Here is a 13,532-nt window from a genome sequence, read left to right as displayed (position 1 = left end):
GTAATTCCTGCTTAGCTAAGAGATTAAAAAGGAAGATTAGGATCAGATAGAGAGAGATTTGTAGGTATTATGGGCAAAGAAAATGTTAAATATTTGAGTAAGTAAAATACGTAAATGAATATATTTAGGGTTTATGTAATTTAACATATGTCAGGAACACATTCTTGTCAAAGTTCCTGTCACAATTTCAGGGATCCAATGATAACTGCTGAAAACATACTTCAATACTGCAGAGATTAGGAGCAGTTTGCAGACATTTTGTACTCAAGGCGTGTTTAGCCACTTCCATTCATGGAAAACCTGGCACTAGCCTGAGCACCATCTGCTAAGCTCTGCTTGACAGAGATCTCATGAGGCACTTGGGAAGATGTCTATTTCTCATCACATGTGTAATTTTTACTAGAAAACAGGCTGTGGAGAAACCTGCAAATCATCAAAACATATGCTGTCAGAGGAAGGCAAGAATAAACACTGCCCACAATGGCTAGACACTCTCCAACTGCAGCATGGAAAGACGTGACTTACTAGTGGGGTGCTACAAAAAGTGATACCTGAAGCACTAAATGCCACAAACATGAAAAATAAAGCATGCATAAAATGAAAATGGATTGTTACCAACCCACTATTCTGGGGCAGGACAGGTGATGTCAAATATATCAGTGATCAAGAATAACCAACAGTTACAAGGCACTTTTGTTGCTGTGGATGGCACTGTGAGACATGAAAAAGCTAAGGCAATTAACAAAAGAAATTAGCTGGTGGAAAATATATACTGGGAGGAATTTTTGAAGCACTTGTGCTAATTGTTTTGGTTTACAATAATAACACACCGTGTCAGTCACATTAGCTCATCAAAAACTTCATTTTGGTTATACAGCTGTGGAGAAAAAGTTTGACTTAGAATGCATAAAAAATGGAATAGAAACTAATATTTAAAACTTCATTATGTCATTATATATAGTGACACTGAAGCATGATCACTTTACCAAGTGATTCTGTTCTGCTCATTATCTTGTGTCAGTTTTACTGCAGAAATTAATAAAGATTCAGAGTCTGGATATGAACTAATATGTAACTGTCCTGACACTTCTGAGTTCAAAGGACAGGCTCTCCTTTCAAATTCTTTGCAAACTTATGAATGTAACTCTTAATGAAAAGAAAACGAAGCTGAGCGACAAAAGGGTAATGCCATCTCTCTCTTCCTAATGTATTCAAGAAATTATGTCTTCAGTTACCTACATTAAACTATGGCCAACTTCTTTTCCCAGGTCAATGAGCACCCACGTTACCTTCTTCTCCCCCGTCTTCAAAGTTAAGAAGAAACACAGCAGTGAAAAATCATGCTTCACATGCTCCTACAGAAAAGTCCTACTGCAAGAAAGTCCCACTATAAAAAAACTGTGTCAGAAGGCCACTGTTTTCCCTGTGGACTTATGTGATGACCTGCAGCCTATTCTTGGAATGGGTGGCAGACAGAGCCTGAGTAATTGGAAACTGCGATGTAGATGATGGTAGTGGTTCTGCGCCACAACCACGGTGTGCTAAGCTTGTGCTTTAGTTACCACAGTTCTTGAAGGATTCAGCTAGGCAATCACAAATATCAGGAGCTTAGTGCAGCCAAGTGACAAATAGGGATAATTGGGTGCAGATCAAATGGGCTTTCACAGCGTCCATTCACAAGCATGGGCAGACAATGCCTTTCTAAGTAAGGAGATGGCAAGGCATGTGTGAAAAATTGTCCCTTTGGCAATAATTCTCCTGGTGACAGATAATCAGAAATTTAAATGTTATTCTCATCATTGGAGAGCTCCTAAAATAATGGAGGGTGCATGAAACCATTTGTATTTGAAGAGAAAAGCTAAATAATTTAATATTACAGAGCAGGATGCACAGCACTGGACAGAAAAATGATGAAATCCCAGTGCAGTCTATCTTGTGCCATTGCCACACTAATTACAGATCAATTACTTCTCAGTTGTTTGCAACCTTATCAAAGAATAGTAAATTTACTGAAAGCAAAACGTGATGTCTTTTCATTATTATGGTAGATTTGTTGAAACAGTTCTGACGTTGAGATTAATAAAAGTTTTCCCAGATGTAATATGATCTGTATATATATAGTCTGAATTTTAAAGGCTGAAAACTTGATCCTAGGCAGCATCATAAAAAATTTTGCTTCTATTAATTGTTATCATGAAAACATCCTTAGTACAGAGGAGGTGGAGGAAAGAACAAAATTAGTCTGTTGATAAATTGAAAGCTTGTTATTAAAATATAGGTGTACATTTTGCTTCCCACAGTTCAGGTAATTAATGAGAGTGAAGCACAAAAACTGAGAAAACCTGCAATTCATGTTTTGAGTATAGTGACAACACAGGGCAGGGCAGGGCAAAAAGGGCAGGGCAAAAAGGGCAGGGCAAAAAGGGATGAGTTTTATAGAATATTAGCATGGAGGGAAGAAAGCAGTGAACCCACATAGTATTGAAAAGAATTAAATAACTTTCTGTAGTTTTAGAAGAGTCGCAAAACATTAAAATGTATTGATTTTCCTCACATTTCCTATGTCTTGACTTCTTCACCAGAACTTCCATTGACTTGCCATATAAATACTGAGATCTCACTCTGCATTAATTGCATATCAGCAACATTAACTTACACTTTTACACATGTTCTGAAGGTAAGTGTTTTTTTAAGGTATACATTTTTACTGATACCAACTATTGAAATTCTGGAGAATTATTTTGATTGCAGCATTATTGGCTTTCAGGTCTTTTACTGCATTCTGAATAGGGTTTGGTTTAGGTTCTGATTTTGGTTTGTTTCTTGTTTGCTTATTTCTTTTTTGTTGGATTTGGGGGGGGCTATTCCTGACAAAATTGTCCAGACTTGAGGAAAAAAGTTTAGCTTGTAGGCATCAGACTATCATAATTTATGACAGCTACTTGAAATACCATAGCCATTACTTTTTACTGACCTACTCCCCTGCAACAACCCAGTCATTCTTATCTGGAGCGGATCCTACTACACCATCCATGACCTCAGGACAGTTTGATGAACTGATGAGCTCAAATGAGACTGAAGCTCTGGTCACGTTCAGGAGAGGTGACACCACTGCCCCTAACTGCTTTCCTTAAGTGGGGAAAGGGGACAATTTTTGGCTGCTCTTCAGTAGATAAACTCGGGAATTCTCCATGGCAACACTCCATGGTTAAACAACATTTCAGGATGTGAAGTTGCTGGTGATTCAACATCTGGTTCAGGTAAGAGCAGATTTTTCTGCGGTCCTCATTATTCTTTGGTTTTGTCAGCTCAATGACGTCTTAATTCTTCTAGTCTTAGAGTGGAAAAGTAGAAGTTCACTGATTTCTGCTGCAGTTGGATCAGGTCCTCCATTAAAAGTCTTTCCATTAAATGGCCAACAGATATGTTGAAGCCATCAATACTAGATATTCTGGCTCTAAATGTTCAGAAAATAACAATGGAATGATTTTTTTATTCCATGGCACTCTGCCATTTATGAAAGGGTAATAAAAATTAATTTGTTAATGGAGGTAAAGTGTTTTAAAGCAAAAAATAAAATATTGAGCAATTATTTTTTTAAAGGAAAATTAATTAGGGAATAAAATGAACTGTTATTTTAGTTAGCATATACCCCAGAAAATAATTAGGTTTAATTTAGCAAGTAATTTTTTAGTAAAAATTGCAAACACAGCTTAATGTGCCATAAATTTATCAAGGAGCAATTTCATCTCTTCAATAAATATGGCTTTCCACAAGTAAGTTGGAAGCATTTAGTCCAAAGATTCAGAGTGTCAAACTCACACAGCTTTGCCCATATTTTATGAGGAAGTGTGGACCATGCTAGGAGACTTTGAAATTAGCTTTGGGTCTATTTACGCATATCAATGACAGATTGCTCATATTTCATATTTCCAATAGAAACCTTCCTCATAATTTCCTCTTTCACTTCAGCAAATTTTTCTCAGAGTTTTATACCAAATTCCTGGGTGCCTAATTCTTCTCCTGCATTCAATTCAAGCTTGCAAGATAGGATTTAACCCAAGAGAACGTCTGGGCTAAGGTTCTGAAAGACTGAATGTTGTTGATATGTGCCCCTGTCTCTCCTGTGTATGTACCCCCTAAGGATCTGGCCACATAACCTCATTGAGATAACTCTAACCTGTGATTTCTGGTGATGAGCCTTGAATTGGAAAGACGCTACGCAGCCATGCTTGAGGTATCATTGCCAACACTCTAACAGTCACTTTTGTCACTGAAAGAGATGGAAACTAGTATTCTAAATATTATATCAATGTGCAGAAAAAGTCACTTTTCAACCTTTACCTCACTGTGGAGGATGTCTCTTGCTTCAGGTACTCTCAGAGTGATTTATCACATTTTGGAGCTAGAGCTTGTGTAAGGTAATGGGACTGGGAGCTCATTCCAACTCTGTTTAAGGACTCTGAGGAGTTACACTAATTTCAGGGATTTAAACAAGATTATGTGCTGTTCCAATTAATTTTTAAAGAGCAAGTATAGCTATTGACAGTTTTCATGGCTTAGGATCATATGTGGGTTAATATTTTTTTTCTTGCTTTAACTCCACCTTTGGAAGTTGGAAGTTTTTGGAGGAAACGCACAGCTCTGACTCCAGAACTGACACCAATGCTTATGGAACTGATTACAGCTCTGTTGAATCTGGCTCACAGATGCTAGTAAAACCTAACATAAGAGAGCAATAGCAGGAGTTGTATAAAACCTGAGACAGACAAAAAATGCCTGTTGGAGGGATGGCAAGACAAGAAAGAAAACTGCTTAGAGAAAGGTAGTCTAACTGTCATGAGGAAACACACCAATGAAAAATGTGAAGTTTTTCAATAATTGCCAGACATTTTTGGAAGTTACAGGAAAACTGGAAACTTTTTTTACTTCTGCCCTGCAGCATGATAGATTACAAGGAGGTATGAGTACACTCAGAGCACAAACATGGAAGTCATGGTTCTCCTGGGGAGCAACAGCTGGTCTATGAAGTTCACTGATGTGACAGGGTTAACTACTCTGGATATTTGAAAGGTTTTTATAAATTTATCATGCCTTACAATATTTACGGGTTTGCAAACTGGAACAGCAATAACCATAGTATAGAAGCTCTGTGAGGTAGAAGACGCCCTCTGGTGCGTCCACTGCACTTGGGGTGTCTCCCCTGTTTGCACACTGATGTATCAGAGCTCCTTCTGAAGGCTCTGGTATGGGTTGTTGAATTAGGAGGGAAACCACCCTAAAGTGGAACTCGTGCCATGATCCAGCATAGAAAATCCTGTGCTGTTAAATCAAAGCTTTAAAGCGATTTCTTGGTATTCAGAGAGGCCTTTCCTTTTTAGGCAACAATGGAAAATGATCTGGATAGACCCTGACCCTTAACCCACAACAGTGAATGTCTCAAGTATGGTACAACGGATCAGAGTTGTTCTTGCTGCCCTCTGCCCTTTAGCATGTCTGAAAGGCAAACTTCTCACGGAATCAGACATAATCACTCCTGAATGCTTAGCATCCCTGGGGTTTCAGCTTTAGGGCATGGAGAAAGATGACCTCCTGAGGACCCTCCAGCATTTTTCCTTATAATTCTATGATTCAAACTGTCAGCTAGAGGTATCCCAATGAATTTTGAGCTGAATGCAGGATGAAAGTGACTTACATAGCAAAAATATTGCTTAAACATTATTCATTAGCATGTAACTTTTGTTAGTCAGCCAAGTTGCTTTCACTGATTGGTTTTGTCACTCGATATACTAGAAGCATCTCATGCTGAGCAGATGCTGATTCTGTGCATGGCAGGGTCACTTCATACTTAGTGCACTGAAAATCTGACGTTGTTCAGAATTCTCTGAAGTGTTAACAGTCTTTCATGATAAGCAGATGAATAATGGTACAACAGTCATAGATCTGATTAAACTGTTTCACATATATTACTTGTTACCACATTGCATGTAATCACCTTGCCTCAGGATTTGTCCAGCAGTTCTGGATTTTCCCAGGTTATGGGGAAGCCAGATGGAGAGCTACTTAATATGAGTGAAGGTCAGTTGACTGCCAAAAGGACTACGATTGGTAAGAAGTGGTATTTCACTTCTCTCCTGTGGTTTTAGGTTTTGGTTTGCTTTTTTTTTTTTCTGTCACAGTGCTCTCAAGGTCCTCAGTTTAAGGCATATGAGAAACAACATTTATAACTGAGATGCCCTTTTGTGACAAAGGAATGCTGCACAGAGACAGCATGGATAAGCACATACCTAGGACCTAATGATCCAAGCCTCCAGAGGGCTGCTAGTCAGCTTTGCTTCCCTGCTGGCTTGCAGCTTATGCTTTTGAGTCTAAAGGTTTTTTCCTTCACTCTCACAAAAATTAAAGGGTCTGACTTTTACAGTGCTTAATAATGCAATTTAGCATGGCTCTTACATAGGAAGGAGGTTCTTCCTTTCCCGTCTTTCCTGCCTTATTGTCAGATACACATCATAGCTGTGATTGCTTGCTCTGGAGTGTTTTGTGGCTGTTTCTGACAAGTCTTTTGTGTATACAAAGAAACTCCTTTGTAGTTCTTCATGCTTTCTTTACCAGGTGAGCTTATAGAGTGAACCATCAAAAACAGAATCATTTCCTTCTATTTTCACAACCAAGTTAGAAGACTATGTCTGTGGTTTTTTATCTGCTTCCACATACATCCTTTCAGATAATGGCTGTACCGGTTTCCATGCCCTATCTTAAAAAGGGCAGTTCTTGGAAAGCAGGTCTCTTCTAAGTCTTTAAATTCAGCCTAGTTCCTTGTGAGAGGCAACGTGAAGTACTAAGACCCTTTGATGGTCTCAAAGGAGTAATTCAGAGGACCTGTATGAAGTCCTAAGTGTAGGTTCTTTCTTGAGATGTAGAGAGACAAATGGGATTTGAACTGATAGGACTCAAAATTTGTAGGGTTTGCTGTCCTGGGGTCTGTTGCTGTGAATTTTCGCTCATCACTTTTTTTTACCAGAGTAAAAATCACTATAGAATTAATGTAATGTAATTACAAAGTTAGATGTTCCTCAGCTCTCTACATTAGATGTATGTATTAAGTTACGTAAATGGACCAGTGTCCAGTCAGGACAGCATTTTCCAGACTCCTGACTCACTGGTGGTCTGAGGCTGAAGTGAGCTCACTAATATTGTAATAATTCTTACAAATGATTTAACAAATATTAAATTATTTTTTTGAAAGGCTTCTTCCGCCACTGCTGATTTGTATCATGGTGCCTGAAGTGCTCTGCTTCCATTTAAAGCTTTATGTGCCTAAGCCTCTGCCTTCTGCTGCCCTACCTGTCTTGATCTTTTTGCAGCTGCCACTTCAGAATCTGAAGATAAGGGGACAGCTAACACAGCAGCATTTTTTTTCCTCTTTCCATGGCCATTAACGTTTTTTCCTTTCTAGTGCTTTTTTTTTTTCCTTAGAAAGGTACCTTTGTCTATAGCTTCCTGCTACAACTTAAAGGAAGCGACATTTATCTATTACCTTACTGCTGCATTGTGAAAGTCATGAATTATGTTCGTCTACTCGGATAGACTTTCACCCTGCTTTCAGTAGGTCTCCATTAACCCGCATCTGCCAAATTAAACTGACAGGTTTAGAAAAACTTGACACAACAGATTCTAAAATTAGTCCTGCTACAAAATCAGAGAGATTGAGACTGTGGTTTCCTCCCTCTGTGCGGCTTTAGTTGAATCAGAGTGACATGATAATACAAAGAGGTAAAAGAGAGAAACAATGTTTCAGTCCTCCTTTATAATAGGGTTTTGTTATTCTTGCTTTAAATTTCAGTGACAAAAGTGGTTTAGAAATCACTAACAAGAGTTTTCTGACATAGATGTACCTTGTGTTCCTTTACTGGGGCCTTTATTATTTTTCTTTTTTCCCCTGACTATTCTGAAAACTTCCAAGGACAGTAGGTGGAGGGATTGTTAGAAAAGAAGGGAACATCATCTTAAAAAGAAATTGCCAAGCTTAATTGGTCAAAAATGGACATGAGCTAAAGCCCCAAAAAATGAAATCCCTGCAGACAGTGTGTGTTCACTGTGAAGTGCTGTCAGTGAAACTGTGAATAATATTTTAAAAGGATTTTGGTCAGAGTTCCCAAAAAATCAGCTGTTTTAGCAGAAGTCTTGGCAGTGAATTCACTGACAGGCATGAAAGCTTTCTCCATAGTGAGAACTTTGTGGTGAGCCCCATGATCTGCGGTATGGGGACCCAGAGCTGGAACAGTTCTCTGGGTCTGGTACAATTTTATTAAATAAGAGTTACTGTCTTTAGAAAATAAAGGAAACAGAGGAGATGAAATGGCAAATCCAGGCTACCCCAAGATCACACACCATTTTCCCTGTACTGAACTTCCTCTCATAAAACTCCTAAAGGATTTGACTTGTTAGGAACACTGGATTAACAAATATATGATGCCAAATCTTGACCTTTCTTAGCATCTCTTACTTTTTGTCACAGAGTTCTTTATGGTGCTCTGCTGCTAAGGAAGCCTCCAAAATCCTCAAGGAAATGGATATTGTGAATAATTTTTCTGTTCTTGAAACATTGCAAACAGTGAAACAGGAAGTACTATCTAGAAATTAATATTTAACACACAACAGATGACTCTTCCTTTTCATGTCTGAAAGTGAAAATCAAAAGCAAAGGAGAAAAATGGGAAAGTTGCTATGTCATGTCACAAGCTGCAGTTTGGAACAGAATTTCTAAACAAATTTTATTTCATCAGATAGAGGAATTCATGCTATATAGCACCTGTTTAAGTTTGCAGAAGGGTGTGCCTTTTGTTTGCTTGTTTAAAGGAAAGAACTACTGAGATTATTAAATCCAGGACCCAGTTAAATCTTCCCCCTTCAGCTTGTTTTCTGGTACTGCTGTTTTACAGTTTCTAGAGAGGCTGGAACCTGGGAATCTTGGTACACCTACTTAGAAAATTGTTTGGCAGGTTGTGTTTATCTGAAGGTAAAATCTGGCCCTTCACAGAGGGTGAAATTAAAACTGTACTTTGGAACAGGAAAAATACCTTTTTATTCTGTAATACCACTGCCTTCACGGAACAGCAATGTTGCATTGCTCTTCACTTGGGGTAATCTTTAATGCAGTGAATGTCAATATTTTAGCATGTTTATGTTTTGTATTAGTTCATAGTCAATATTTAGTTGACTTTACAGGATTTAGCATTTTAGAGCAATGACAAAACTCATATTGCCATGTGCTCTCCCTGAATCTGCCAGCATTGATACAAATATCTGCAAATTAACATAAAACATGTAATTATAAGAGCTCTGCCTGAGTGATTTTAGGAAATTTCAGCCTAAAGAAAATATAAAGGTGAACTATCTGGTGATTTCTTTGTCTGACTCCAAACAATAAGCAAATGAATTTTATGTTGATACATTATGTAATACAGTCTCACTGGACTACTTTCTCAGGGGTCACCAAAGATTTTTGCTTGGGTATTTCTAAATACCAATAAAATTGTACAGTGTTCTGCCTCCCACCAAAAAACAGTTAGAAATTGTGACTCTAAAGTGTAAACCAATAAATTTTCACTCAGCAGACTGGGGATTTTTGGTTGGATATTTTGGGTTTTTTTTTCCCCAAAAATGAGAAAAGACTGTGTTGGAGATTTTATTTTGGACAGAGATAAGTGCCAAACCCCTAGAAACCAATAGGTATAATTTAATAATATTTTAATAATTTAATAAACATTTTAAGAGCAAAGAATTCTGTGCTACCTTTCCAAGTGGCCTGTCAAACACTACACTGTATTTTAGCATGTGCAGGTCTCAGTATGTGTACAGATGTTCTTGTGAGCAGGCATACATGTAGCTTGGTCTAAGTAGATGGACATAATTTATTTATATCTCAGGCAGGGTCTCATAGGACCCTTGTCTTTCACCCACTCTATGTTAATAACCTCTAGCAGAGTTGAGACTCTGGCTTGTTGAAGCCAGAATTCAGAGAGGGATACATTTTTTATTTTTTTTTGTATAATATGTCTTTCTTTACTATTGTATGATAGGAATACCATGCTATAGTCCCTATCATGGTTTTTAATTTTTTTTTACACAATCATATTCCTCTGTGTAAGTGTTATAAAAACCGTACACACATATTTATTTTACTATTCAGTTAATTTAAAACTGTGTGCTAGTTCAATTTAAACAATCTAGGAGATCAGGCTGAAACAAAGAGAAAAAAAATTGCTTCCCCCAATGTTGACGTTCAAATTGGTTTAAGGACCCCAGAGATTAAATGATGGATGTTTGGTATATCTCTGTTAGGGTCATTTTTTACTTTTAATAGAAAATTTCTGACTGAGACAAAAAGGTCAAGCAAGTTAGTGCCTAGCAAAGTATTTCTCATGTGGATAAGGCAGGAGGAAAATAAAAAATCCCAAGCATCATACCACACCTTAATCCCCTTACACAAGCCAAACATTTTGAAGCTAGTAGTAATTCATTCATCTATGGATCTACATCTGTTAGCTTAATAGCTGACATAAGGCTAGATTTTAAATGAGTCTAACCCAATAACCAGACTTATGTAATAGGCTTTTCAGGAAGACAGAGAAGGAAACCTTAATGGTAAGAAACACTAGCTCAAAGTATCAGTTCCAGTAGCTCCAATGGCTAACACTAAACCTTTCTGTCTGTCTTTCAGTATAACTTTCCTTTGTGTTTTGCTCTACTCTGGCTATCACATTTGCACTAAGGCTCCTTTTGCCCTCTTGTTAACCTATGTGAATGCACAGGTGTGTGCATAATATATTAAGAAATACTATAGTTTCAAAGAATTTATTTCTCATCATTGTTGCTGCCATCACTTGTGATATTTTTTTCATAGTTACTCATGAAATGTTACTGATATTATGTGTCATACTCTAATCACTTAAGTTACATTGAAAAAAATAGTAAGAAATAAGTTTCTCGAACTTGTTTGTTTCTAATAAAGGTTGTATCAGGTTGTATCTCATTTTCTTTTACAGAGCTCTCAGGCAGAACATGAGTTTCTCTTCTGTACACTGGTTTAACTCCATTGACTTCAGAAGAATTACTCTTGGTTTATTCTGGTGAGAGATGGAGAGGCAGTTGATTTTCTACCTTAGATGAGCTGCTGGCACAGAAGTAGAAATATTATATGTGTTGGGGAAAAATATGGTGTACGCTAGCAAAATGTCCCCACAAACTCAGTAAGTTTATATTAAGAAATGTTTTCTCCTAGAAAATGCCAAAATAATCTAGAGTAACCTTTTATTTAATGGCGTGGAAAAATTCCACATTATAGCCATATGAGAAATGTATTTAATTTTCTTTTTTTAAGCCAGTCAGCAAGTAGGCAAGAGTGCCTACTGCTAAGTTTGCTAGCACTGCCTAGAAGAGCATATTGAAGGATCCCCTGAAACACACAATTGAATGCAAAGTTAAGATGAAGTGCTTTGTGCAGCTGAAGAGCACTTTGATGAGCTGACTGGCTTCAGATGCTGTGAATCTCCAATCTTGTTATTGGCAGACATAAAAACAACAGTGTAACAGTGTAAACCTTTTGTCTGTTATTCCCTCCTGATTATACCGGATGTGGTGGCACAGAATAAACATGGCAAGGCATCTCTGTGCTGGAGGTGTTTTAGCAATAAATAAAGCCCTGGCATAGGGAGACAACTCTTGTGTCTTCAGCCGATGCTACGCTGGATTACTCTCGGTATGGGTTTGATCCTCAGTGTCATTCTAGTAATGAGTGCTCTGGCAAGAGCATTAAGCACTGCAAGCAGAGAATTAGCAGCTCCAGCATTATCCATGTGGTCAACAGACATGAAGGAAAAGCAGGAGGCAGAAGGGAAATATTGTGTGTGCTTTTTGGGTTTGCAAATGTACACTGATTAAATCAGGAGCAACGCACTGCAAAATTAGGACTTCTTTTCTGCTCCCTTGTAACTGTACATAAATAATACATGTTTAAAACATTTAAAGGAATTTATTGAGATACATTCACTGCAAGGAGAAGTATGTGGTTAGATAACAAGGGCTGTGAGAGGACTAGATGTGATTCTGTCTTTGAGAGGCATTCACAGTGCTGCAAAACATTTCATACATAAAAGTTGAAAGCAATATGTATCCTACCTTGAAAATAGATTGTCAATATCTTAACTTGAATAAGGAAGCTCACGTTGGCAGTAGAAGAAGTCTGGAGATGTTTATGTATGTTCTTGTTAAAACTGCTGTCTTTAATTCCTGTCTGAGCTCCAAGTAAAACCTTTCTGTTCAATATGATTTCATTTCATGACAGGGCAAGGAGGGCTACACTCTGAAAGAAAAGACTAAATCTTACTAACCTCCAAATCAAGAAAAAAAAAATATTATAACAGCAAGAAAAATAGAAAGGAAAAAAAAAGAGCCAACAGCAGACATCAAATAAGACAGGAAGAAGTAAAAAGAAATTGACAGTCAGAGATAGGTGAGAAAAAAATAGTAACAGGCATATCAGGTTTTCAGAGACAGGTCCCCTCTCCCTCTGTTTTTCTCTCCTCTTCACACTTAGCAACAGGATTACTTGGAGACAGATCTCCCTTGCTACTGGTGCATCCCTCTGGCCTGGAAGCAGCAAGACTTGCACGAAACTGGGGCCAGAGAAGCACAGAGAAGATAGCTGAAAAGACAAGCAGCTGAGGTTTTCCTGTGGGTCCATGAGAGCCTGCACCCAGGAAACAAGTCTGGGTAATCCACAGGTCAGTGCTGTCAGCTGGGGAAGCAGCATTTCTAGAGCCATGCTTCACCTCTCACTACTGCATCAAGCAAAGCTCAGCCCCAGAGAGATCTCTTTAGATTGTTGTTCCTTCCTCTGTCCTCCTCTGTTCCAGTTGCTCTTTTTCTTTTCTTATATATGTCCTAGAGCATGAGTCTGATCTCATCATCACACTTCTGGAGCACCAGACATGTCCTAGGATACTGGGTAAACAACAGCCTTCTGGAAAGTCCTTATGCAGAGGATAATTTAACTGTTGGGGATGTTTTTGGTTTTGTATTTTTTCTGGTTTCATATTTTTGATTTTGTGTGTGTGTGTGTGCGTGTTTGTATGTGTGTGTTAATCATACATACTCTTCTAAGCTCTAAGCTTAGATGACTATGAATAAAGCCTGGAGACTGCTGTTAAAAATCTGAAGTGTGTCTTAGTATGTGCCTGGATTTCTTGTTGAAGTTCAAAGAAATAATGTACTGAAGACAAAAGACAATACCAATTTTCAGACAAAGAGAACTGAGACCCAAATATTGTTGCATTATAATACCTGAAAAGAAAAGTGCTTCCATCCAATTAAAGTTTGGTTCTGAGGCCAGATGAAGCTATGCAAGCTAAAAATTACCAATAAAGTATTTTCAGTATAATTGCTCTGGGAAATTATTCTAGGTATGTCTGCAGACTCAGTTTTGTAGGTTTATCTGTATAAATGGTTTATAGAAATAAATGTCACATTCA

Source organism: Taeniopygia guttata, chromosome Z (genome assembly GCF_048771995.1).
Source record: "Taeniopygia guttata chromosome Z, bTaeGut7.mat, whole genome shotgun sequence".
Lineage (NCBI taxonomy): Eukaryota > Metazoa > Chordata > Aves > Passeriformes > Estrildidae > Taeniopygia > Taeniopygia guttata.
Note: the sequence above shows the minus strand (reverse complement) of the source record.